At 41.1% G+C, this 26256-nt stretch overlaps 1 protein-coding gene across 1 annotated transcript in view; it reads right to left on the bottom strand.

The window, feature by feature from the left end:
- ISLR2 (immunoglobulin superfamily containing leucine rich repeat 2) overlaps positions 1-22064 on the bottom strand; it is a 76841-nt gene extending 54777 nt beyond the window's left edge. The window contains exon 1 of the mRNA XM_056572754.1: positions 21950-22064. The gene's annotated coding sequence lies outside the window, so the exon portion shown is untranslated. The remainder of the gene's footprint in view (positions 1-21949) is intronic.
- Between the last annotated feature and the right edge of the window lie 4192 nt (positions 22065-26256).

The following is a 26256-nucleotide window of genomic DNA, read 5'->3' as shown; positions in this document are numbered from 1 at the left end:
TGTCTGGAGATCTCTGGGGTCTAATGGGTTAATTCCCCATATCTGGACCCCCCTTATTCATCATTCCTTCCAGGAAGAGACATAAATAATTGATTTTGTTACCAGATTTTAATTTCTCGACAGCTTAGAATACTCCAGAGAGAAGGGAATAGGCAGCAGTGTAATAAGGGTGTGGGGATGAATATACATAGGCAGCTCCTGCTAGCCCCCCACCCGCCATCTTCCTGCGCCTTCTAACCATCTGGATGGAGCAAGTGTAGACAGATAGTTTCTATACACACATCTGTATATCGACCTATAGAGCTTTGTCTATACAGTGCTTGCAGAGCGAAGAACTATGTGTTATCAAGTTGGTGCAATACAGGTTTTGCTATATATATATATATATATATATATATATATATATATATGTATACACTGAAATATTATTGACAGATGAAATAGGCAGGATTGGGCCCTAGGAACACTAAAGGTCGGTTGTTTATCTTATTTAAGGCTTATATATATTATTTAATAGAGAAATGGATCAGGCTAATCAGGTTCATCATCAACATCATCATCATCATCATCATCATCAACATCATCATAATCATCATTAAAATCGTCAACATCATCATTATCAACATCATCATCATCTTAATCAACATCATCATCAACATCATCATTATCAACATCATCATCCTCATTATTATCATCAACATCATCATCATCATCAAAATCAAAATCAACATCATCACCATCATTACCATCATCATCATTAACATCATCATCATCATCCATATCATAATCATCATTAACATCATCATCATAATTAACATCATCATCATTAACATTATCCTAATTAACATCATCATCACTAACATCATCATCATCATCATCATAATTAACATCATCATCATTAACATCATCAACATCATCATTATCTTAATCAACATCATCATGAACATCATCATTATCAACATCATCATCATGATCATCATCAACATCATAATCATCAACATCATCATTACATCATCATCATTAACATCATCATAATCATCATCCATATCATAATCATCATCATCAACATCATCATCATCATCATTAACATCATCATCATAATCCTCATCATTAACATAATAATCATCATTAACATCATCATTATCATCATCCATATCATAATCATCATCATCAACACCATCATCATCATTAACATCATCATCATCATCAACATCATCATCATTAACATCATCATCATTAAAATCATCATCATCAACATTATCATCATCCACATCATTATCAACATCATCTTCAATATCATCATCAAAATGAACATCATCATCATCATCATCAATATCCTGACAGAACACTGTATTAATCAATTAATAGACACCACCTAGGGATCTCTGCAGTAAAGGCTTTGTTCTGATGTGAAGTCTATACAAGCTACATCCTATGAGATAAGATATACATGTGATACGCCAGCTCTGCAGTTATGCTATACAGGCTGTGATATAATGACTGTGCAGAACATGTTGTGTTATAAAGGCTATGCTGTAAGGACTATGCTACAGAGCAATGTTTCCCAAGCAGGGTGCCTCCAGCTGTTGCAAAACTACAGCTTCTCCAGCCAAAGGCTGTCTGGCCATGCTGGGAGTTGTAGTTTTGCAACAGTTGGATGCCTCCTGGTTAGGAAACACTGCTATAGAGGCTTTGTCGCACAGACTATGTCATTCATATTGTGCCGCAGAAGAGCTCTACTATACATTATGTACTACATAGATAGTACCATGCAGTGTATGCTATGGAGGCTGTGATTATACTGTACATACTATACTAGGCATTATACATAGGCGTATGAACAGGCTATAAACATGTGCATGCTTTGAAAAAAGCGTCTCTAAAATTTAAGCTTCAGGTAAAAGTGGGTGCCAATAATAAGACCATAAAGCTGAGGCTTATAGAGTTAACAGTGCCTTGTCCTCACTACTGGATTTCCTGTATAGTGAGTCTATCTTTCCCCACAGGATAGGGGATAATTAGACGATCACGGGGGATCCAACCACTGGGACCCCCCCTCAGCTCCATTCATTTCCATGGGAGTGCCAAAAAGACCCAAGTACAGCACTCGGGCATCATTGGCGCTCCCATAGTAATGAATGAAGCATGTGCCGTCTACCGGTGGACAACACCCGTTTCTTACTGAGAGAATCGGGGTCCTGTTCTGGAGATTGCGGGGGTCCCAGCGGTCTAACTCCCCGTGATTAGCTACTTATTTTTTTGCCTAACGTTCTCCTTTAAGGCACCCTTAAAGCTAGAATTCTCCTTTAAGTCTGGGTGATGCGTGCCCAAAATAAGTGCCAATGTAGGTGATCAGTAGAATGGTGCTCATTTAAGGAGCCTTAAACATGGTTCAGTCATCATTCAGGCAGGACTGCACCATCTGATCAGCCAATAAACAACTGTTTTTTGGGCTGTGAACAATTATGGTCATTTCCATTAAAGCAATTTTAATTTGTCAAATTGTTACATTTGTGACGTCTATGACTACCTTTGAATGTCCATTCTAGACACTATTCCATGGAATTTTAATGGTTAATGTATTTTGTTTGCAATTTCTTTCTTTCTGTGCCGAATGATTTAGTGCTGTACACTGATTTAAGGTATGGCAGTGTGTGTATTCCCACCGATGGGTATGCAGCATGTTGCACTTCTTGCCATCTATTGGTTGTGTGCAGAAAACGCCCTGTTTGTATATATATGTTTCCCTGATGTGTGTACTGTGTGTCTGATATCTACTCCGTCATGCAGAAAATAAGCAGATCTGCAAGCTGTCTGCTCCTCTCTCAGCTCTGGGGATCGGAGCCTGAACAATGTAATATGTAATGCCTTGTTTTTCACAGCTGAATAATCTAGTATGGAATACATGGGAGAGTGATAGCAAAACAAGATATATGAGGTGATGAGAGTATCCGGCAAACAGGTAGGTGAAGAGGGAACTGGATGTAGATATTCAGAGGCAATACATGCATTGTGAGGACAGTGCAGTGATAACATAGCGATGACAGATGTGTAGGGAGGAATTATACCTGGGTCACTCATGTTTAAGGGCCCAATTACATGGGGTGATCATTGACCAAACAGGATACCACCATGACTGACAACAACCCCCATCATTTCCACTACTGACCGTGTAAGAGTTTACATACAGTTATTTCAGGTGACTGACAACAACCCCCATTATTACCACTACTGACCATATAAGAGTTTACATACAGTTATATCAGGTGACTGACAACAACCCCCATTATTACCACTACTGACCATATAAGAGTTTACATACAGTTATTTCAGGTGACTGACAACAACCCTCATTATTACCACTACTGACCATATAAGAGATTACATACAGTTATATCAGGTGACTGACAACAACCCTCATTATTACCACTACTGACCATATAAGAGATTACATACAGTTATATCAGGTGACTGACAACAACCCCCATTATTTCCACAACAGGCCATATAAGCGATTACATACAGTTAAATCACTTATCAGAGTCATTTACCTTCCTTTTTCTTCTCATGCTCAGACCGCCATGATGATTTCTTCCAGCTACGACTCCTCTCTGGAGAACATGGCAGGAAAAAAACATTCTAGTCATCCCCACTTTTACAATAACTATTCTGCCCTAAACTTAATAGAATTGGCAGCAGCAGATGTCCCCTATATTAGATAGGCAGCAGATGTCCCCCACATAAGATTGGCAGCAGATGTCCCCCACATTAGGTTGCAGCATATGTCCCCCACATTAGGTTGGCAGCAGATGTCCCCCATATTAGGTTGGCAGCAGTTACCCCCACATTAGGTTGGCAGCAGATACCCCCCCACATTAGGTTGGCAGCAGATGTCCCCCACATACGATTGTCAGCAGATGCCCCCCACATTAGGTTGGCAGCAGATGTCCCCCACATAAGGTTGGCAGCAGATACCCCCATAGAATCCCCCCATAGTGAGCGGCAGATTCCACCCCATAATAGGAGACAGATTCCCCCCATAGTGGGCAGCAGGTTCCCCCATAGTGGGCAGCAGGTTATCACATAGTAGGCGGCAGTTTCCTCCATAGTAGGTGGCAGTACCCCCATAATAGGCAGCAGTACCCCCATTTTAGGCAGCAGTGCTCCCATATTAGGAAGCAGTGTCCCCCATAGTAGGTGGCAGTTTCCCCATATTAGGCAGCAGCAGTTTCCCTCATGGTAAGCAGCAGTGTCCCCATAGTAGGCAGCAGTACCCCCATAGTAGCAGCAGTACCCTTATATTAGGCAGCAAAGTCCCCCACATTAGGCAGCATATTAGTCAGCAGCAGTTTACCCCATGGTAGGTAGCAGCTGTTTCCCCCTTGGTTTGCAGCAGCAGTTTCCCCCTCCCACTCCCCCTCCTGGATACTTAAGTCCTGTGGCTCTTCTGTCTTCTTCCTCAGCATGGCCTTTTCTTTCTTCTTCCCTTGCGCTCTGGAATCTGATGACATCACAGAAGAAGTCTCTTGTGTCTGCTGGCTAAATATAGGCAGTGGTCACAAAAGTGATTGACAGTACGTAGAACAGGATATCCGGCTCCCAAAAGAATAGGATAAAATCCGACTTTATTAGAATTCCATTAAAATAGTGCAGGTAGGTGAAAAAATATGAAAAAAAGGGGGAATAAAAACACAAACGAAACGCCAACGCGTTTCGACTTAACAGTAAGTCTTAGTCATGGCAAGTTACTGACACACACTGTCCGATATATATACATGGATAAGCAACACGTGATATGACATCACACACTACCACGCCCTCCCGGAGAGGGAGGGGGGAGGGGGAAGGGGGAATATCTAGCCATATATAGCCCAACGCACCTGAATATCCAAAAGACAGCATATCGTGCATATTATATATCAAACCCAAAATTCAAAATTATAACAATGAGTGCGAGCAGAAATTGGCATTGTATTCAACAAGCCCACCATACCTAATCATGTCAGTACGAAAAAATATATATATCACAAGCATGTCACCAGAACAGAACGTACAGAAAATAAATGAGAGATGCAAAGATTATGACAATATTATAAAGAAAGTTGCAATTATCTTAATTGCAACTTTCTTTATAATATTGTCATAATCTTTGCATCTCTCATTTATTTTCTGTACGTTCTATTCTGGTGATATGCTTGTGATATATATATTTTTTCGTACTGACATGATTAGGTATGGTGGGTTTGTTGAATGAATACAATGCCAATTTCTGCTTGCACCCATTGTTATAATTTTGAATTTTTGGTTTGATATATAATATGCACGGTATGCTGTCTTTTGGATATTCAGGTGCGTTGGGCTATATATGGCTAGATATTCCCCCTTCCCCCTCCCCCTCCCTCTCCGGGAGGGCGTGGTAGTGTGTGATGTCATGTCACGTGTTGCTTATTCATGTATATATATCAGACAATGTGTGTCAGTAACTTGCCATGACTAAGACTTACTGTTAAGTCGAAACGCGTCGGCGTTTCATTTGTGTTTTTATTCCCCCTTTTTTTCATATTTTTTCACCTACCTGCATTATTTAATGGAATTCTAATAAAGTCGGATTTTATCCTATTCTTTTGGGAGCCGGATATCCTGATCTACGTTTGGAATTGCTTCACCTGGAGACCCAGCTCTAGTGCCTTTCCGAGCTTCCTAGTGGACCCTGTGTTGGTGCTGCTGTGTGTGCCCTCTACGCAGAGGGGGTGAGCTGGTCTACTCTATATCACTTTTTTATTGACAGTATGTGCCTGATTTCATATAGTGTGCCTTAATATTGGATTCCGTTACCCTGATGGGTTAGTCTTTATACCTTTCTTAGTTTTTTCTGTATTTTTTTATTGTATTGTAAAACTTAATAAAGCTCTCTAATTTAAAAAAAAAAAAGTGATTGACAGGGTGAGAAGACAACGGAGTCAATTGTCAAACTTCCCACCGAGTGCCGCATTTAACTGTAGACGCCTCTTTAGGAGGCATTTACAGTTAAATGTGGAACATGTGTGGGCCGTTCCAGGACGGCGGGACATCACCCCAAAAGCAGAAATGTCTGGCAGGATCCGGGATGGTTGGGAGGTATGCTGAATATGTTAGACAAAGTCTGTCCTGGGTGAGCTGACTTTCTGCAAACTACAGGATGACATAATTACCTATTAGATCGCTCCACTCGCTCCCCATTACCCATTAGATCCCTCCACTCTCCTCCAGCTTTATCTGAATACTGTTGCTTTTTCTATGGGATCAGGATGTATGGTCATTCACTGCTCTGGAGGTTGTGTTGACACTTTTTTTTCAGTTTTTGCTAGGATTTTTTTTAAATTACACCAAAAAAGGTGCTAATTTGCAAATGTGCAAATTACGGTAAAAATGTATCATGTGTCACAAAGCAGAAACAGTCAAAGTGCTGTAAAAAATGTGTAGAAAATGGTGTAAAAATTAAGAAGGAGATTTATCATTCTTTTCAAACATATGGCTTTTATACGACAATTTGTTTTACTTACTTTTGCTTACATGCAACCTATTTATCAAATAGTCGCACGACCTTGATAAATAAATCGCACATAAGCAAAACCGGGAAACCCGCTTACAAAAGCATTTTTTAAAGCGGAAAAGTTTTCCCCTATGTTAATAGCCGAAGTTCTTTATCTACCCTTTATTACCAGTAGCATTGCTAGAGAGTGACGGGGAGGGGGGTCGTACCCTATCTAGTGACACCCTGACTGGCCTGTCTGGCACTAAGTAGCTGCGCTCCAACTATCTCGCTACAAACCATCCACCCTCCTCAGAAATAAAAAAAATATTAAAAACATACTATGCCGCACTATGAATATCGTACTCTGGAGGCTTTCTTGTTTAATTTTGAGCCTGCATTTTGTGACGTTGGTGGGCGGAGCCTTGCGTCGCTGCGCTGAGGCCGGAGTTTATGTCAGAAAGGAAGACAGAACAGCACCAACAGGCACATAAACAACAGTGAAGCCACAAAAATAGAAAACTGCTTTGTATATTACCCATCTCGAAATGTGCATGAAACTGTATTACTATGAATGATTCTTTTTTTTAAGGAAACATTTTAGTGCCACATATGGGTTATTTACATAGTCTGTAAAAATTCTTACACAATAATTTTGTGCCCTATTCTATTTTAACACAACATTAATAAAAAAAATTTGTGGGTAACAAAATTAACAAGGTTTGCAGTGTATGTATAGATAAGTCGCACATGCGCAAGTACGTGCAACTTTTTTACGCAATTTTTTTTTACTATGGAACTAAATGTTTGAACCCAGCCTAAAGCATTCAAATCTTCATAGAACAACTCCATTGTGATTATAGACTAAAACACCCAATCTCTCTGCAAATCCAGATGATTCATGGGAAATGTAGGTAGCATAATCAAGTCATTTAAAGGGGTACTCCGCCCTAGACATCTTATCCCCTATCCAAAGGATAGGGGATAAGATGTCAGATCGCCGCGGTGCCGCTGCTGGGAAGCCCCGGGATCCCTGCTGCGGCACCCCGCTATCATTACAGCACAGAGCGAGAATGTGCGTAATGACGGGCGATACAGGGGACGGAGCCGTGTGACGTCATGGCTCTACCCCTCGTGACATCACGGCCCGTCCCCTTAATGCAAGTCTATGGCAGGGGGCGTGACTACTGCCACGCCCCCTCCCATAGACTTGTATTGAAAGGGGCGGGCCGTGATGTCACAAGGGGCGGAGTCGTGACATAACAATGTTCTGGCCCGTGTATTGGGCGTCATTACGTGCAGAGCGAACTCGCTCTGTGCTGTAATGATAGCGGGGTGCCGCAGCAGGGATCCCGGCGCACCGCGGCGATCTGACATCTTATCCCCTATCCTTTGGATAGGGGATAAGATGTCTAGGGCGGAGTACCCCTTTAAGTGATGGATTTGCATTGAATATAGAACCTAACCCATGCCTGCCACACCAGCTTAAACAGGTAAGTGCAGGGCATACACAAGAGCCTCTACATTATTCTCCAATAATAGCCTATGCTGCACTATATAAGCAAAAACACTATTCCTAGAGTGCTTCTTAATATAACTTTTTTTCAAATCAACTGGTGGCAGAAGGTTATACAGAGTAGTAAAACTTCCACTACTTATCAGCTGTTATAAGCTGCGGAAGAAGTCATGTAGTTCTTTTTAATCTATTAGGTGGTGTAGGTTTGCGCAAAAAAAGTAGGCTTTGCGCCCAAAAAAACTTCTAAATTTAATTTTAGCAAATAATTATTCCAGCTTCACTGCAAAAAGTGGTGTACGGTGCACAAAAAAAGTAGACATCTTTGAAAGATGCTCTATCAAAAATTGTGCAAAAAAAAAAGATAATGCACAAAATGTGTGATATCCCAGTACGGGATGTGGCTCTGTACTGTCCTTCTGCCCTGTCAGGCAGAGACCTTGCATGTCCTCAGGGTACCCCTGCAGAGCTATCCCCCTCATGCGCACACCCACAAGCCACAAGTCCTCCCCCTAGTCTGAACTGTGTCCAAGACTGTCTGTAATAGTCACATGCCGATGCAACAGAATTTACTCCAGAAAAAGTGTACGGGACTGTTGTTATTGTGTTACTAGCGGCGCTTGTAAAATAGAGGGGAGGTGAAGGAAAAGACTGCTAAGTGTAGTTGTGGAGTGTAAGAAGTCAGTACCTGAAAGGGTTAATGCAGTCTGCTGCTTCCCACGCGCGCAAGCGGCCGCAGCTCCGCCCCGTCAGTCCCCAGCGGTGACGCCTCTTCAGTGTTATGAGGAGGAACTAAAGCTCCAACCCGTGTTGCACAGGGGAAGACTTTACCAACCGGACTACAACATGAAGTCCCCTGGGCGTAGCCATATTGGCGGTGTCGGCGGCTGTGTCTGGCTCTGCGGTCTATAGTCAAGCACCCGCTGCAGCGCAGACTCTGCATAAACCAACGATATCCCTCAGCAAGTCTCCAGTACCGGTGGTAAGTCACATTAACCCCCGAGTGCCCAGTAGCATTATTGGGTACTTGCCACATAGTAGGGGTGCGCCACTCAGAGGGTCCAGTAAGTCAAGATTAAGTCGCTGCAGCCTATTGCCAAGCATCTGCTATTTTATAATATCTTGATAAAAATAAATGTATGACTCCATATCAGCATGGCTTTATGAGGGATCGGTCCTGTCAAACTAACCTTATCAGCTTTTATGAGGAGGTGAGCTCCAGACTGGACCAAGGGAAATCGCTGGATGTCGTATATCTGTAATTTTCTAAAGTATTTGATATGGTGCCACATAAAAGATTGGTACATAAAATGAGAAGGATTGGGCTGGGGGAGAATGTGTGTAAGTGGGTAATTATCTGGCTCAGTGATAGGAAACAGAGGGTGGTTTATTAATGGTACTTATTCTGATTGGGTGACTGTTACTAGTGGGGTACCACAGGGGTCAGTCTTGGGTCCTCTTCTATTTAATGTATTTATTAATGACCTTGTAGAGGGGTTGAATAGTAAAGTAGCAATCTTTGCAGATGATACTAAACTGTGTAAAGCGGTAAACACTATAGAGGACAGTGCACTGTTACAAATGGATCTGGATAGGTTGGAGGTTTGGGCTGGGAAGTGGCAAATGAGGTTCAACACTGATAAATGTAAGGTAATGCACATAGGGAGGAAAAATCCGGGCTGGGATTATGTATTAAATGGGAGCACACTTGGGACGACTGACATGGAAATGGACTTGGGAGTCTTAGTTAACAGTAAGTTTAGCAGTAGTGACCATTGTCGGCTAGCTGCTGCCAAGGCAAATAAAATCATGGGGTGCATCAATAGGGGCATAGATGCCCACGACAAGGAAATAATTGTACCGCTGTACAAATCAATAGTCAGACCACACATAGAATACTGTGTACAGTACTGGGCACCAGTGTACAAGAAAGATATAGTGGAGCTGGAGAGGGTTCATAGATGGGCAAACAGGGTAATACGGGGAATGGGAGGACTACAATACCCAGAAAGATTATCAGAATTAGGGTTATTTAGTTTAGAAAAAAGAAGGCTTAGGGGAGACCTAATAACTATGTATAAATATATCAGAGATCTCTCCCATGATCTATTTATACCTAGGACTGTATCTATAACAAGGGGGCATCCTCTATGTTTAGAGGAAATAAGGTTTCTACACCAGCACAGACGGGGGTTCTTTACTGTAAGAGCAGTGAGACTGTGGAATTCTCTGCCTGAGAAGGTGGTCATGGTGAACTCTGTAAAAGAGTTAATAACGGGTCTGGATGCATTTTTGTAGAATAATAACATTACATGTTATGGATACTAGATTTATAGGGACAAAAAGTTGATCCAGGGATTTATTCAGATGCCATATTTGGAGTCGGGAAGGAATTTTTACCTCTAGTATCAGGGTTTTTTTTCCTTCCTCTGGATCAACTCAGTAGGGACTCATTAGGATTATAGGTTGAACTTGTTGGAATCTGTTTTTTTTTTTCAACCTTATGAACTATGTTACTATTTTATCTTAAAGGGCCAGCACACTCAAATCATCTTAAAGTGGCAGCGCACTCAAATTATCTTAAAAAGCCGCCACACTCAAATCATCTTAAAGTGACAGCGCATTCAAATTATCTTAAAGGGCCAGCACACTCAATTCTTAAAGCAACAGTGCACTCAATTCATCTTAAAGTGACAGCACACTCAAAAAGTCTAAAAGATATCAGCACCCAGCTCTCCAGATCAACTACATGACAGTGCCCCTTCATTTCCAGCAGCTGGATCATCTGTTGCCTCAGCGGCCGGAATGCCACCAGTCCTGCCTGCAGTCCACATCAACAACCTGGGTGTTCCAGCGTCAGCACCAGTATTCATGGGGAACCCTGTCCTCCCTTCCTATAATGGAGACCCCTTCACCCTGAGGGATTTCAAGGAGAAAATCCAGAGTTTGTTTGTCTTTTATTCTCTCCCTCCTAATCAACAGGCGCAGTTGCTCACAGGATAACTACAGGGACCAGCACTGGAAGAAGTCCACACCTGGCCTGCTTCTGAGAAGGCGACGGTAGAGCAGATCTTTGAAGGACTCTACCAGGTATTTGAGTCACATTTGCCATCCGAGGTACTTCTCCGGTTGTATGAGAGGCGACAAAATCCAGGTGAGACTTTAAGAGCTTATGTCATAGCCCTACAGAATGCCCTAGAGACTGTTCAAAACTAGATGGCCTAACTCCTGAGCAGGGCAACAAGGTATTCATGGATAGATTTATCGATGGTGCTCATAACAAGTGGGACAAATCCCAGTTGAGAATGTTAGCAGTCCAAAACCCCAGTCTGTCCTTCCCCGCTTTTAAGAGACTGGCTATTCAGGTCATAGAGTCTGGGACTGAGTTAGAGGGAGTTTGAGTGCCTGTCCCAGAGTCACTAGGTGTGTTAGCTAGGCCCATACCATCACCATCACCGGCCCCCGCCCCAGTGCCACTTAGCTTGCCGGTTACTACAGCCTCAGAATTACAGAGTGTTAAGCAGGACATCGAACATTTGACTTATACAACAACCCTTTCCTCAGTAGGGTCGTTTTATAAGTACCCTGAAACGCGTCTAGAGGAGAAAAATAACCGCACGACTACCGCAGTCCAACAACCGCAGCTTCATCATTGTAAAGGACAGCAATAATTTGATGCTATACCTTCAAGCACTGCAACCTTGCATATACCTTTAAGTGCTGCAAACCCTGCAAATCCAGTTTTCCATTTGCCGAATTTCACTTAACTGACTGACGTCAGACGCCGAGGGGCTCTCCACGAGGCTGTTTCCCGTCATCGGAGCAGGTTCATCTATCTCCGAGACAAGCGACTTCCCATAGGCCTGTGGCAACCGGGCCAGTCACTGCAGTGCACGCTAGCACTGTAACGCAGCCTCCACGGTGTATACCATCTGCCTCCCGTACGTCCAGTTATACAGCTTTACACCACAAACTTTTTCCCTGCAGGAGCTGGTAACTATAAATGGTGTCCTCTACTATTGCTTGAACTTTATATTACATATTGATACGGACTACAACCAATATAGCACAAGAAGCGAATTATGCGGGTGCAACAAATGTCGCATTAGCGGAATACAGTGGTTATATTTGTATTTATTTTTAATATTAATTGCTTTATTATTATCCTGTTTATTATATACTTATTTTATATAACCTCCCCACAAGGGCCCTGTGTAAGGAGGTTGTTATTAATGTTATTCATAAATATTTTAGAAATAAAACTTCTCATTATCAAAAGTGAAGCACAGTTCTATTAAATTCACTGTTATCTAGTAATGTCTAGTCTAATTTACCTCTATAGTGTTCCGGGCAGAAGGGTGTATGCCAAGGGACCCCAGTAGCCAAAGCATTGGGAAGAAAGCCTCAGGCAACCCAATCCACCACTATTTTGTGTCTAAAGTCGTTGTCATATGTATAAAAGCTGTTGTCATATGAATAGTCATAGTCAAGTGATATGTTAATAAGTCATGTTCCTAAAATATTCATAAGTGTGTTTCTTATAGTTTTCATAAGTCTTCAGAGCATGTATGAACATTTACACAAGGACGCTTTTAATCATTGTCTTCACTACAGCCTGGATATGGATGTTAAGAGTAATGCCCCAGGACTGCATGCAGCCCCTGTGGCCATTTCGCTCCTCCTCCCTCCCGGACTGGGCATTGAGGGTGACTTTATTCAAGTGGGGGAGTTTGTGATGTCCCAGTACGGGATGTGGCTCCGTACTGTCCTTCTGCCCTTTCAGGAAGGGTCCCTGCATGTCCTCAGGGTCCCCCTGCAGAGGTATCCCCCCATGTATATGAGTTGTACATTATAAGTTTTGTATTGCTTTAAATGTTTGTACCACATGATTGTTACCCAGGAGGTTAAAGTGACCAGGTGACCCCCCAAGTGACCTATGGGCTTCTTGCACAGCCCCCTACATAACCAGGGGAGGGGCTGCAATCTCTCTCTTGTTCCTGAGGTCCAGTGCAGTCAAGTTGTTCCAGTGTCTGTGTCCAGAGCAAGTCCTGCCGCCACAAGTTGGTCATCAGTAAGTCCAGTCATCTTATTGTCAGTCACCATCTTTGTTAAGTCAAGTCCAGCTGTAGTCACCGTGGCCTGCATTAAAGTAAGTCTAACTACTGCAAGTCCCAGCAAGCCTGCAATGTCCCACTGTGTCACTGGTCACCTCCCTGAGATATTTGGCTGTACTGCAAAGACTATTCCACCTGTCTTGCCTCAGTAAAGCTACCATTATCCTTAACCCTGGTGTTGGAGTCTTCATTTCCCCTGCCCAGCCTAGGATCAGTGGTATAACCTTCGGGTGGTTAAGGCTAAACCATGCCCAGGCGTCACGACAAGAAGGGGTTAATACCATCTGCCCCTTGGGCCACAACATCTGCCCTGCATCTACCCAGCACTTCACACCCGACACCATAAATGCAATTGCGCAAATTTTGCAGGGACATATAAAACATTGAAGTGGTGTAAAGGCAGTGATAAATGTCTCCCATGGAGAGAGCAAAAATACATATATCTAGGGGAAGATGTAGGCTGGGAGTTGTAGTTTTACAACAGCTGGAGACACACTGTTTAAAAAACGGTGCCCTAAATGGTAGCATATAGCATATTGACTTGTAATTTGCTAAAACATAAGACAGGAACATTTTGCTCATCTCGATAAGAAGTGTTCTATTCTTCATATCAGCTAATCAACAAAATATCAACAAACTCTTAATCTGGATTCACTATTAATCAGAAAACTTTAAGGCGGATTTAATCCATTTAATAGATTGAATCTGCGCTTCCTGCGCATCATCTGCATTTATAGATCTGATGTCTTTCAGAAATGACTCTACTAATGAAATCAATAGTGTGTAAAACAGCTAGGCCAGACAATGTACTGTATGTGCTGCAGTGAATATCACCCAGCGGAAATAGATCATACCGCATAATAGGAATATACAGAAACGCTAAGTCGATTTTATGTATGGGACATTAATATAAAGGGTATATGATGTGTGTAACCATTTATATGATAAGCGGCAGGCAGCATCTCCACTTCTCACTCTTCACAGGACATGATCTTTATGTGGGGCCGTGCCTGTAACAATCTGTTTTATGATCACACAATGTTGTGTTAACAGCTCCAGGGAGACATAAATATAAAGAGCAATATACAGAGACCTCGTAAAGATTGGAAGAGACTCCACTAAGGGAAATAGAGAGCAAGGAAGGAGTATGATTAACTGGCGTACCAGCTATATATGAAAGCACAGTCATAACACTGGGTAATACGAGAAAGACTAATAACTCTACTATGGACGAGACAACTGTATATTCTTCTATATTGTTCACTGCAAATTACCAGTCTGTGAGATTAAGCAGGAACGAAGGCAGTAAAGTGAACACTAAGAAGGATTTACCATTACTCCTTGAAGATTCAAAGTCTGAACATACAATGGGAAAATATAGTTATATACAAGATTGGGACCAAAAGAAACCATGCTGACTATGCAAGTAACAGAAAGGTGCTTAAGACATACCTTTTAATGTTAGCAATTAAAATACTCAAAATCATCAAAACAAGAGATATACAGTAAAGTGATATCACCAGGAAAAGCACCAAATGCACTCAAATGGTTAGCCCAAAAGACAAAGAGAACAACTGTTAAAAGTGACACATATTATGTCCATGAGAAATGCCTCTTCTTATGCATACTGTAGGGGGCATCCCCCAGATGCTATTCAAAACTAGACCTCCCAACGCATTTCTACCACTAGTGAGAGTGGCTTCATCAGGGGAGTTACAAATATGGGGAACAAGAATCTGCCCAGGGAACGACAGCACAGCATGAAGTATACACCATTTATGCAGATCATGCAATATGCAGCATATTAACTTATGCACATCAAGTTCTTAAGCAGATATTGTCAATTGAAGTAAACAATATACAGGTCATATACATATATAAAACACTACCAAACTGCCAGGATCAGGTTTCCTGTTGAGTGGTCATTGGCACCATGACCCTCAGCTGGAGCACATATCGACAATCCCTATATTAATACACTGGCAGCACGCCCCTGCAGTGGTAGGATGATCGGCATTCAGTGATGAACATGCACACTCATTTTGTGCTAATGTTTTTCATGCAATATCACTTAGGAATTGTCCATTTTACGAGTCTCTTACTGGAACCCTGTCATTGATATGAGTGTAATGCCCCATGCACACAAGCAGAGTAGTGTGCATAAAGCCTGAATAGTGGTACATAGATTTATACAGAATCCAACAGAAAAAACTCTTCATGCCTCTATGAGAGTCGTACTGAGATACAGCGAGGCTCCACTGAACTTGCAGGTAGTATAGAGCTGTAATACAATTGTTGGCATGAGAACGACTGTACTTGTCCATTTTTGTGAGGTTTTTCAATGCAATAATAAATATTCCCTGTTGTGTAAAGCAATATAAGATGAGGGTTGGACATGGTGTGAACCATGGTAACAAGGAAACCTATGGGTCTCTCCCCTATGGGGAACAATCACAGTCACATCAAGAGCTCAATGCTACAGCGATATTCAGCTGCTGGGTAGCTATAACCTATGCATATAAAGATAGCTTGAATACACAGGTAAATAAGCTCCTAATAAGTACAGATGGCTGCGTTGTTTGACAATTAGTTTCTGATTTGGCAGCCTTTCGCTTGAAGTGAATTCATTTGCTAATTTGAAAATCATTTAAGAAGATACCAGGTAAATCACCTATGCTATTTTCTCTATGGACCAGCAACTTGGTGAACTTAGTAAAGAAGTTTTCTTGTATGTTCTGAAGGTAAAAAAAATATATATATATTCACTGTTTACAGTAAAGACAGTGTTTTTAACACTGTAGGAGGGCTTTCCATCTTGCAATACTGGCAATTGCCATAGTGGCTGGTGTCCACAACAGGCTGCTCTCCTTTTCTTCCCCTGCTTCCCCATCACCTAGTCTTGCACAGTACGTACCGCATTAGGGCACTATTACAGGGGTGATTATCAGCCGAACATTGTCCCTGTGTAATAGGCCCAGCGATCAGCCAATGAACAAGCAACAAATTATTCATCAGCTGATTGCATAGTTTTGACCTGTCAAAAAATCCTTGTTCATCGGCTGCACATTGCCTTGTGTTACAGGGGATGTAACTGAGCCCTTTAAATTAGCATCAAGCTAATCTACATGTGTGTAATGCAGCAGTCTTCCCTTTAATACCACCCCTATAAAGCCAACTGTGCTCCCAGTAGGAATGTTGGTGGCAGCATCAGTACAGGTAGCCGCAACAGCAGCAGACAGGTAGGTGTCTGGTGGTAGTATTAACAGTCTGCCAGAGGTTGTGTTGTTTCAGGGGATAGTAGGGCACATGTGGACTGGTTGACTCAAGGTCTTCTCAGGAGGAGGAAGAAGAGTATGACAATATGACAGTGAATATAACAGTGAACCTCCTTACAGAAAGTGGGGATGATGAAGTGGAGTTTAAGTATGAGGATATCAGCAGGCTTGTTGGTCTGAGCAGCTGAGGAGCAGGTGATGGTGAAGCTGCTACTGGATCTGCAGGCTTGAGAAAAAAAAACTTCTAGAATAGGGGCACTGGCCTGCGGAAAGTTCCTCTAGTCCACCATCATCTTTGCTGTTGCTACCTTCAGCTTGGCCATGAAAACTTTAAAAAGCCAAAATGTGTAATCCTCCTCCTGTACGCTAGACACTAATAGTCTGCCCAATGCTGCTGTATGCTGGATACTACTACCCGCCTCCTCCTGCTGTACTCTGGATACTACTAGTCCCTCTAGTTCATCATCTCCCTGCTACTTCCAGCCAGGCCTGTAAAAATTAGAAAAAAACAATTTCTTTAAACCTACTGCTTTACGCTGGCTACTACAGGTCCCACTAGTCTGCCATCACCCTTGCTTCTCCTACTTTTAACCTGGCATACACATACACTCATACAACATACAGTATCCCTCAAAAAAGGGATAATTTTTCAACTGTTTATACAAAAGTTAATTCTTCTTTACTATTTTTGGAAACCAATCCTGTTTCAACTACCAAAGGGGGTGATTTTTGGAATGCTAGAAAAAATCCATGCCATCTTCACTTGCCATATTCAAAACCTGTTGCTGCTTCCAAAAGGGATAATTTTTGGAACGCTTGAACAAAATCTTGCCGTCTTCTGGTACCTCTGTGTGTATTTTAACACTGACAGGCATCTACTAACAACAACGGATAAAAGCCTAAAAAATCTGTCAGAGTAGTAAACAAGCTGTTAGCTACCGTTGGTCACCATATGTCACCATAACTGAGCATTAACACCACTTTAAAACTAGTTTGACACATTTCTAGCAGTGTTATACAGGGCCTTATAGCAGTGTTTTAAAGGATTATTTCATTGCTAGTGAGACAAACTAGTTTAACTAGTACAGAACATTTTGTAAGAGTTTGGTGAGCCTGGCAGGTCAAACTATTCAATAGTTTGTTTATCTACTTATGATTATGTAAATATGTGTCTGATTGTTATGGGATTGCTTGTAATAATTATATTAAAGGTTATGTTTTAAAAAAATTTTTTATTGGTAAACCCTGTTAATGCATCCTGTATAGTTCCCCTCTCATCTGTGATTTTTGTGCTGTAAAAAAGGCAAAGATATAACCGTAGATAGGATGGGAAAATGGGGGCCTCCATGCTCCAAACAGCTAATTTGCACATTGAATAAAAAAGCTTTCCCGGATAATGATGCAACATTAAATGTAGCATTCATTACACAATAATGTCCTCTTTTTAGCAATACCAACTGTTTCATTTTGCTAAAACTTGTGGAAGAATCCCTTTTCCAGATATTTAAAGGATTTATCGGGTTTTAGTGCAGGTAAACAGGAGACCGATGCAGGGTCTCAGACTGCTGTACCCACCTGTATAGCAGTCCGAAGCGATGACTTCCAGCCGGCAGGTGGACCTGCTGGCTGGATTTTAATATTCATAAGTGCTGGTCATGTGAGCGCTCATTCCTACTGAGTGCTGGCGTAACCAACTTTTATGAATATTTACATCCAGTCGGCGGGCTGGCTCCAGAGCGCAAGTCATCGCTGAAAAAGGGGGATCTTCGGAGAATCAGGGTTCCGGACTGCAGGTAGGTATAGCAGTCCGAGACCCTGCATCGGTCTCCTGTTCACCCGCACTATAACCCGGTGTATCGGGTTACAGTGGGGGTGAACGAGTGACCGTTTTTCTTTAACTAAGATAGAAATAGGAAGGATATAATATAAGGCCAGACTAACAAACTACTATGTTTTAATCCTGATCTTGATGGCTATTGATGGCTATTTCCAAGCTTTTTGTTATTTCTTCTTGCTGCGTTCCCATCCCAAAATAGCTGAAACAATAGCTAAATGACCTAAATACAATGTAGGTCTAACAGTTCCAAACTCATAATCTTACTATGTAGCTTCATCAGCAAGACATGTTTTTTTGCTTTCATCATATGAAAAGTACAATATGTTGCGGAATAGAAGCCTCCTTGGCTAACTTCCTACTTATAGTATTCCTTTTGACACATCCTTCACTCTGGGCCAAAGTTTATCATTCAGCCCTGCTCCTTGTCACTTATATTACAAATGTTACCTGCCACAAACCCATCACTATACAGCAGATGGTTCCCTGTTTATTATTAGAGGCCTCTTCTGCTTTCTCCTTGTCTCCGCTAGAACATTGATTTCTAAACTATGGAAAAATCATTCATTCTTCATTATTTACATATTGGTTCAAAGAAGTCCCCACCTACAGTACATGGAAGAACTGGTGGCTGAATGTAAAGAGATGTCTGGGGCCCATATGGTTACTTGGGGAGAATGAATGGTCTTCTCACGGATGATCTTCTTACATATAAATCCTACCTATAGTAGCCAAACCTCTTGGCTCAATGCTGATCTCTACTTTAACCCCCTCCTTCCTTTCCCTACGTCTGATTCCATGCTGGTTTGTCTTGCTGCTTATGATCCCCTTGACTTGATCTGCGCCTTCCCCTTTATTTATGTGTGATATTTTATTATACAGTAAGTGTAATTCAACAGCTTCCATACACTACACCTTATGTTTTTATTTCAAAATACAATATGTTACTATTGATGACTGCCAATGCCTTTTACCAGGAGTTCTCCGTAATTTTATTCTATAAATGTCTCTCCAAATGTCTCCCCAAATTCTCCTATTTTTTTTTTCTGTATCCCTGTTCCACAATTTTTTTTTGCCTAAGCATACATAATCTATGTGGTATCACAGCCTTAAAACTTTAAAAAGCTCTGTACCCCCACCATTTGCTTGTTTTCTTCTTCGTGTAACTTTGTTTAAGAAATGTATGCTTCAATTACTTTTCAGATAATGTCCGGATTATGCTATCAATTTGTTCCTTGAATATAAAACTCACAAAAAAATAATTTTTTTTAAAAACAAACAAAAAACTAAAACTTAAAAAAGGTATGTATTTAACAAAAATAGGTTTAAAGTAGGGTACCATTAAGGTCAGACTATAAAATCTGCAGATGTTGAATTGTTCAATTGGAGGCTGCAACATTCAAGGCTACTTGGCTTTAGACCACTTATAAATTATGGATGAGAATAAGAGAACATTGTTCCAATCACACTTCACTGGCATGTTTCGATAATGCTTTTATTAGTCTTGACATCTACATCAAAAATGCAATTTTATGAAAAACAGTAGCTAAACGGTACAAGAATTGTTTTAAAAAGTTATATTCAACCCCATCTGTTTTTGTGATGAGAAAAGATTATAAGGGAAAAAAACAACACAAAAACATTTGTAACCTTATAAACCTGTAATGCATTACAATTTTTTGTACAATCTTATAATCTGTTGTACCACCTAACGGTGCCCAAAATATGTTAGAGTTTACTATAGATTAACTTTATGGCAAAATGTGCTGGAGCAAGAAGCACCAATATTAGTAGAGACGCAGGCCTGTTGCTATGTTTGGCACATTGGTGACTGTCCATTCACAACACACTGAAATCTACTCTAGCTATAAGCTGTCACGGATTTCTGCTATCATTTACACATTTATGGTATAAATTAGAGAAAATTCACTGGGTCACAGGGGGTCAAAAGTGGCAAGAAGGATGTAAAAAGTGAGGCTTAGGCTAGGCTCACATGGCCGTTTGCATCCAACCCGTTAAGGGTCCGATTGGCTCTTTGGCTCTTTTTTTTTTTAATTGGACCCTAATTGGACCCTAATTGGACCCTGAAATGGGATGGAAGCAAGCGGCTACAGCCGTTGGCTGTCCGTGTTGTAGTTTTGCAACATCTGGAGGTCCGCAGGTTGTAGACCACTGTTAGACGAAGTTGTACTCACCTGTCCCCGCCGCTCCGGACCGTCACCGCTGCCCTGGATGTCCCCGAGGTGTCCCCGACGCTACCCCGGCATCCGCGCTCTCCGTCGCCGCCATCACATCGCTACGCACGCCGCTCCTATTGGATGACGGGACGGCTTGCGCAGCGACGTGATGACGTTGATGGAGAGCGCTGACGATGCAGAAGATCCTAAGGGGACGCGCAGGAGCCCCGAGGACAGGTGAGTGACCATCACCGGAGCTCACGGGGCACCGTAAACGGCTATCCGGCAGCAGCGGCAGCAGTCAGCGCTGTCGGATAGCCGTTTATGCGATGGCCCCGACATATAAAAGCATCGTATGTTGATGCTGCCTTCAACATGCGATGGCCTCTGAGAGGCCATCGCATGTTGAAATTATCGTATGTCGGGGCCATCGTAGGTCGAGGGGTCACTGTATTTTTTTCACTATAGAAAGTGCCACACAAGCCCTTTCACAACTCTGGGTTTCATAAGTCATGTACTAGAAAAATCATTTAAATTCTTATAGATTCTGCTCAAACACCAAAAAAAAAAGAAAAAAAAAGAAAGAAAACAGCCATATTTTATTTACGGTTGTTTTTTATGGTGTGTGAACATGGCCTCTATATACATTCAAAATAATTGTCAGCTTCTGAAAACATAACCAAGGTGAGATAAACTTGTGTTTTGCTATGTTTGAACATTTTCTTTTTGGTTCTGTACCCTATTTTGTTGGTATGCTCACTATCCACTTACTGTGTTAAAATACCTAAATAAGGCTATGTTCACACAGAGTATTTTGATCAGTATTTTATTGAAAACCAGGAATGGGTCCAAAACACAGAAGAGCAAAATTTTTCCATTATAGTTTTTAGCTGTGTTCTTGTTTTTGGCTAAAATACTGACAAAAATAATACTATGTGTAAACATAGCCTAAAGAATATTTGAAAATAAATAAATTGAAAGTTTTATGTAGCCATGATCTCATGTTTTGTAATTTATCATCCATATTTTACTGCTTTTAATCAAATATCATTCCACTTAAACCTTGGAACATCCAGCATCTGACCCTGAGTTTCAGGGATTTATTACAATCTCAGGGTCCTTCATTACGCAGACAGACATGCTGACTTGTGAACACTCTGTTCTGTGTGTTTGCTTAGATGTTACAAGCACGCACACATTGAACACATAAGGGGGATTCATTATGACTGGCATATCATGCTTCTTAATAAATTTGGCGCATCTTAAAGCCAAAACATCAAATCTATGCCGGCTATTAGTTGGTGTACATTTTACTCCGCTATTTGTGCCATTTAATGGCTTTAAAAAAATACAATAATGCCTTAAGAATAATTGAATAACTCATTATATTATAATATAAGATGTGGCGTCAACAAATGGACTTATTTAACCTGAACATCTGGAATTTACTACTGTAGTCTAAAATGTATTACATGATCAATCCAATTAGCACAGATAATATCATTTAAGCCAGTAGATTACTTACATTGGATCAGGAGTTCATTTGATTTTCAGGCTTCCAGACATCTTTATAGCGTGTTTTATTTTATAAAGTGCTGCGCAGGTAATTTTGGCTTAGGGCGATGCATACTGAGTGTAGTCAATGTTGCAGTGTATTATAAAAATAATTTAGATAAAACAGGATTTATAAACTAAGGAAACATGACCTTAGAATTCATACTGGATAAGAATATTTCTGTTCATCGGGATTCTTGGGCACCCTGCTGGAAGAAATAGGTTTTACCTCTTGTTTACTATTATTACATTTCACCTTAATTTTATTGGTTGATTTGGGGAGTTACAGTTTCTATGGATCATAGAAAATTTATTGGTGTCTGACTGGTGGCTACATACTACTGCATTGCAATGATAAACATGGCCAGCTCTTCCTATAGGCAAAATAGGCAGCTGCCTAGAGCACCCTCTTGATGGGGGTGCCGCTCTTACTACTGCAATAAAGTTAGCCATCATCCGAAGCATTCACCCATCCAAAGCACCTGCCCATCAAGCAAAACTCCGCCACGCTACCCCCACCCCACCCACAATATAATAATCGGCACCACAGGGGGAAGAAAGGGGCGATCACTAAGGTCAGGTCTGTCTAACATCCTGACATCGCACGCACGTCCATACATTGGGAGGAGCCAATGGGCGGGGTCAAGGGACGGTAAAATTATCTTTCGCCTAGGGTTGCAAAAATTCTTCCACCAGGCCTGATGCTAAAATAGTAGTGGCAAGGAACATTCACATAAACTGTAAAAAATTTCCCCAAAAATAACAGTGCCTTACAGTGTCTAAATGATACCACTATGCAACACTTAAACTAATCTGGTCTATAATTTCTTAAGAATCCATCAAACAAATAATTATAAATTATAAAATAATAACACTTAAAACATATATCAGTTCTTAAGATCCCTATTGCACCACCAGCACAACAGTCCCTACTACAAAAACAGCCGATACCCATAAGGCCTCATTCACACGTAGGAATTTCACATTAATTTTAGCACAGAATCCAAATGTATTACATGCCAAAATGTATGTTAATTTCCCATTATTTTTCGAAGTATAATATAGGCCAAGAATTTTAAAGTCTGCTTGCAGAAAAGAATATAAGTGACATGTCACTTATTGATGCTTTTCCACATGGATTCTACATCTCCGCAGGGAAACCGCATTGGTTTCCAGGACACGGATTAGCTGCAGTGGGAAAGTCCATGTCAGGAGTCTGAGGGTTTGCCCTCGGATGTCTGATGTGTATAAGGTACAGATATTTCTGACAGACAAATCCATTGCCTGCAGGTATCATATGAAAGACAACCACAAAGCATTGACATCCTCAGTCACTATTCCTTCTCTGTTCTTACTACTTACACTGTGTAGAGTTGCGTCCTCATTATCATAGTGGTGATTTACGGCCCAGACAACCAGCCGACAGACTTGTTGCTTGTTGCCCAACTGTCCAAGCCTATAGATTTCACTAAGGTAGATCTTACGACTATCCCATTCTTTATATGTTTCTTGAATGGTTACAACCCCCAGTACATGTCTAAAGTGTGAATTAACATGTAAGTACATACAATACAAATAGCAGAGGTAAGTCTGCTTTGGTTTAGCCACAATTACAGTAGTTGCCAAATTCAAACATAGCCATTCCACCAATATCCATCTTCTTGGTATTCTGCCATTCTAAATATCCAAAATTTGGCTCATAATGTTCATAATTTTCATTCCTTGCCCTGTTAAATATTTATCAGCTGAGATTGTAGTCTCTAAAAAATCAATATTTTCTGCTATGTGCCAAAGACTGGAGTGCTCGGAATGTCAATCAACCGCCACCCCCCTTGAGTGTCCAGTGGTATACAACCCAAGAATGACCCTCCTCCTCTGTCACAACCCTTTGAAGCTTCTCCTTTAAAAATTAAATATTAAGAGATACACAGTGAATGTGCTGAAGGAGACTGTCCTCAAGGACACAGCCGTGACCCTCCCCCTCCCCTGTCTTACTCCCCTGCACTATTAATTCTGCTAAATAAGACAATCACTATTCAATACAAAAAAGGGATTTATAATTTCCAGAGCTTTTATTTAGACTTTTTAAGGATTTTATATGCCATGCTCCCTAGCATGCATTTGTCTTTCTCCTCTTTCCTATAATAGATGTCTACTGTGCCAATCACACCTCCTCTGTTCTCGTCGTACCTCCTTCTGTCACTCCTTCTGTTCACAATAATATCCCTCCACCTTTTTTTCTCCTCTGAAAAATGCTTGGAAATCTGAAACAAAGCCTGAGATTTTTACATTCAAGTCAATAGCAATAAACAGCAGTAACAAAATGGTTGGGAATATAACCTTTCTCCATGTGCACCGTTTATATGGTGATATAGACTGGTATAATACATGTCTCATTGAATGTCGAAGTAGCTCTTTCTAAATGTCTTAAAATGGCAACTTTGTCCTTTCTTCTCTTGGGAAATGCAAATACAATAAGTCAAGGAAACAAAATCATAGGGAATCAATGTAATTAATATGTAACACATTCCCGTTTTCTACCGCATGGCTCCAGTGAGCAGTCTTTACATCTGTAAGATCTAATTCCAGACGTGCATGGAAAATTCTAATAGCAATACCTAGTTGATCAGACCACTGTAATTCAGATGAACAGAGGTTTAAAGGGATACTCCCATGAAAAACATTTTTTTACATCAATTGGTTCCAGAAAGTTAAACAGATTTGTAAATTACTTCTATTAAAAAAAATCTTAATCCTCCCAGTACTTATCAGCTGCTGTATGCTACACAGGAAGTTATTTTCTTTTTAAATTTATTTTCTGTCTGACCACAGTGCTCTCTACTGACACCTCTGTCCATGTCAGGAACTGTCCAGAGCAGGAGCCAATCCCCATAGAAAACCTCTCCTGCTCTGGACAGTTCCTGAGACAGACATAGGTGTCAACAGAGAGCACTGTGGTCAGACAGAAAAGAAATTTAAAAAGAAAATAGATTTTTTAATAGAAGTAATTTACAAATCTGTTTAATGTTATGGCACCAGTTGATTTAAAAAAAACATGTTTTACACCGGAGTACCCCTTTAAAGAGCATATACACCGATCAGCTATAACAATTAAACTACTGGGAGGTAAAAAATAAAAATAAAATATATAGCATTGATTTTCTACCGTGGCCACATTACACCTGTCAAGGAATGGGTTAACTGGGTCAGAGCATCATTATAATAGCAGGTCTTTAGAGGTGTTTTAGGTATGCAGTGGGTAGTATGTACCAATAGTGCTCCAAGCTAGAACAAACTGGTAAACCAGGGACAGGGGTGCCCAAGGCTCAGTGATGCCATTGAGTGTGAAGACTAGCCCATCTGGTCCGATCACACAGAAGAGTTACTGTAGCACAATTTATTGGTAATGGTAATACTGGGAATAATAGAAATGCATGAAAACACAACCCAATCAGCATGCCCATGTGGAACCATCTTCACTGCCACAGGCACTTACAATGAGTGCACGAGTATCAGAACTGGACCATAGAGTGATGCAAGATGTTGGCCTGTTCTGATGAATCGCTTTTTCATTTACATTATGTGGATGTGCATCACTTACCTGGGGAAGAGATGGATCCAGAAAGCATTATGGAAAGAAAGCAGAGGCTATTTGATGCTCTGGGTGGCCTTGAGTCCTGGTATTTTTAAAGAGGCTACTTTGCCATGTAACGCCTACATAAACATTATTGATGACCAAGGATATTGCTTGATAATAACCATATTTCTCATGTAGAGGAAACAGCTGTTGAGAAGATAACCTGGAAGGGTTCACTTCAAGAGCAAAATTCAGATATTTAGGCTTGGAGACGCACATCCGAGGACTCACAGTAGTGTAAATCAATACCGTTTTTATTTGGTAGCAAAATGGCAGTATACGCAAGGACAACATGTTTCAAAGGGTTAACCTTCTTCATCAGGTCCATGGACCTAAACAAAATCCAGCCATTAAAACCTTGGATTAACCACACTATATTAGTGCTGCTTCTGCTTTTTGTTTCTTTCCCCATTTTTCTCATGTGGCCTCCATCAGCAGGACATTGTGCCCCGCCACACAGGAACGGCTTGAGAAGCATGACAAAAAGTCCGAATTATTGATGCCCCACCTCTCTGGACTTAAAGCATCTGTTGCTAAAATCATGTTGCCTGCTATCAAAGGGCATCTTCAGAGGACTAGCCTTGACAGGACAGATCTGTTTTGGCCATATCAGTCTTTTCTAACATCCCATAATACAGCAT

Source organism: Hyla sarda, chromosome 4, assembly GCF_029499605.1.
Source record: "Hyla sarda isolate aHylSar1 chromosome 4, aHylSar1.hap1, whole genome shotgun sequence".
Classification (NCBI taxonomy): Eukaryota; Metazoa; Chordata; class Amphibia; order Anura; family Hylidae; genus Hyla; species Hyla sarda.
This window is presented reverse-complemented; position numbering and strand designations above follow the sequence as displayed.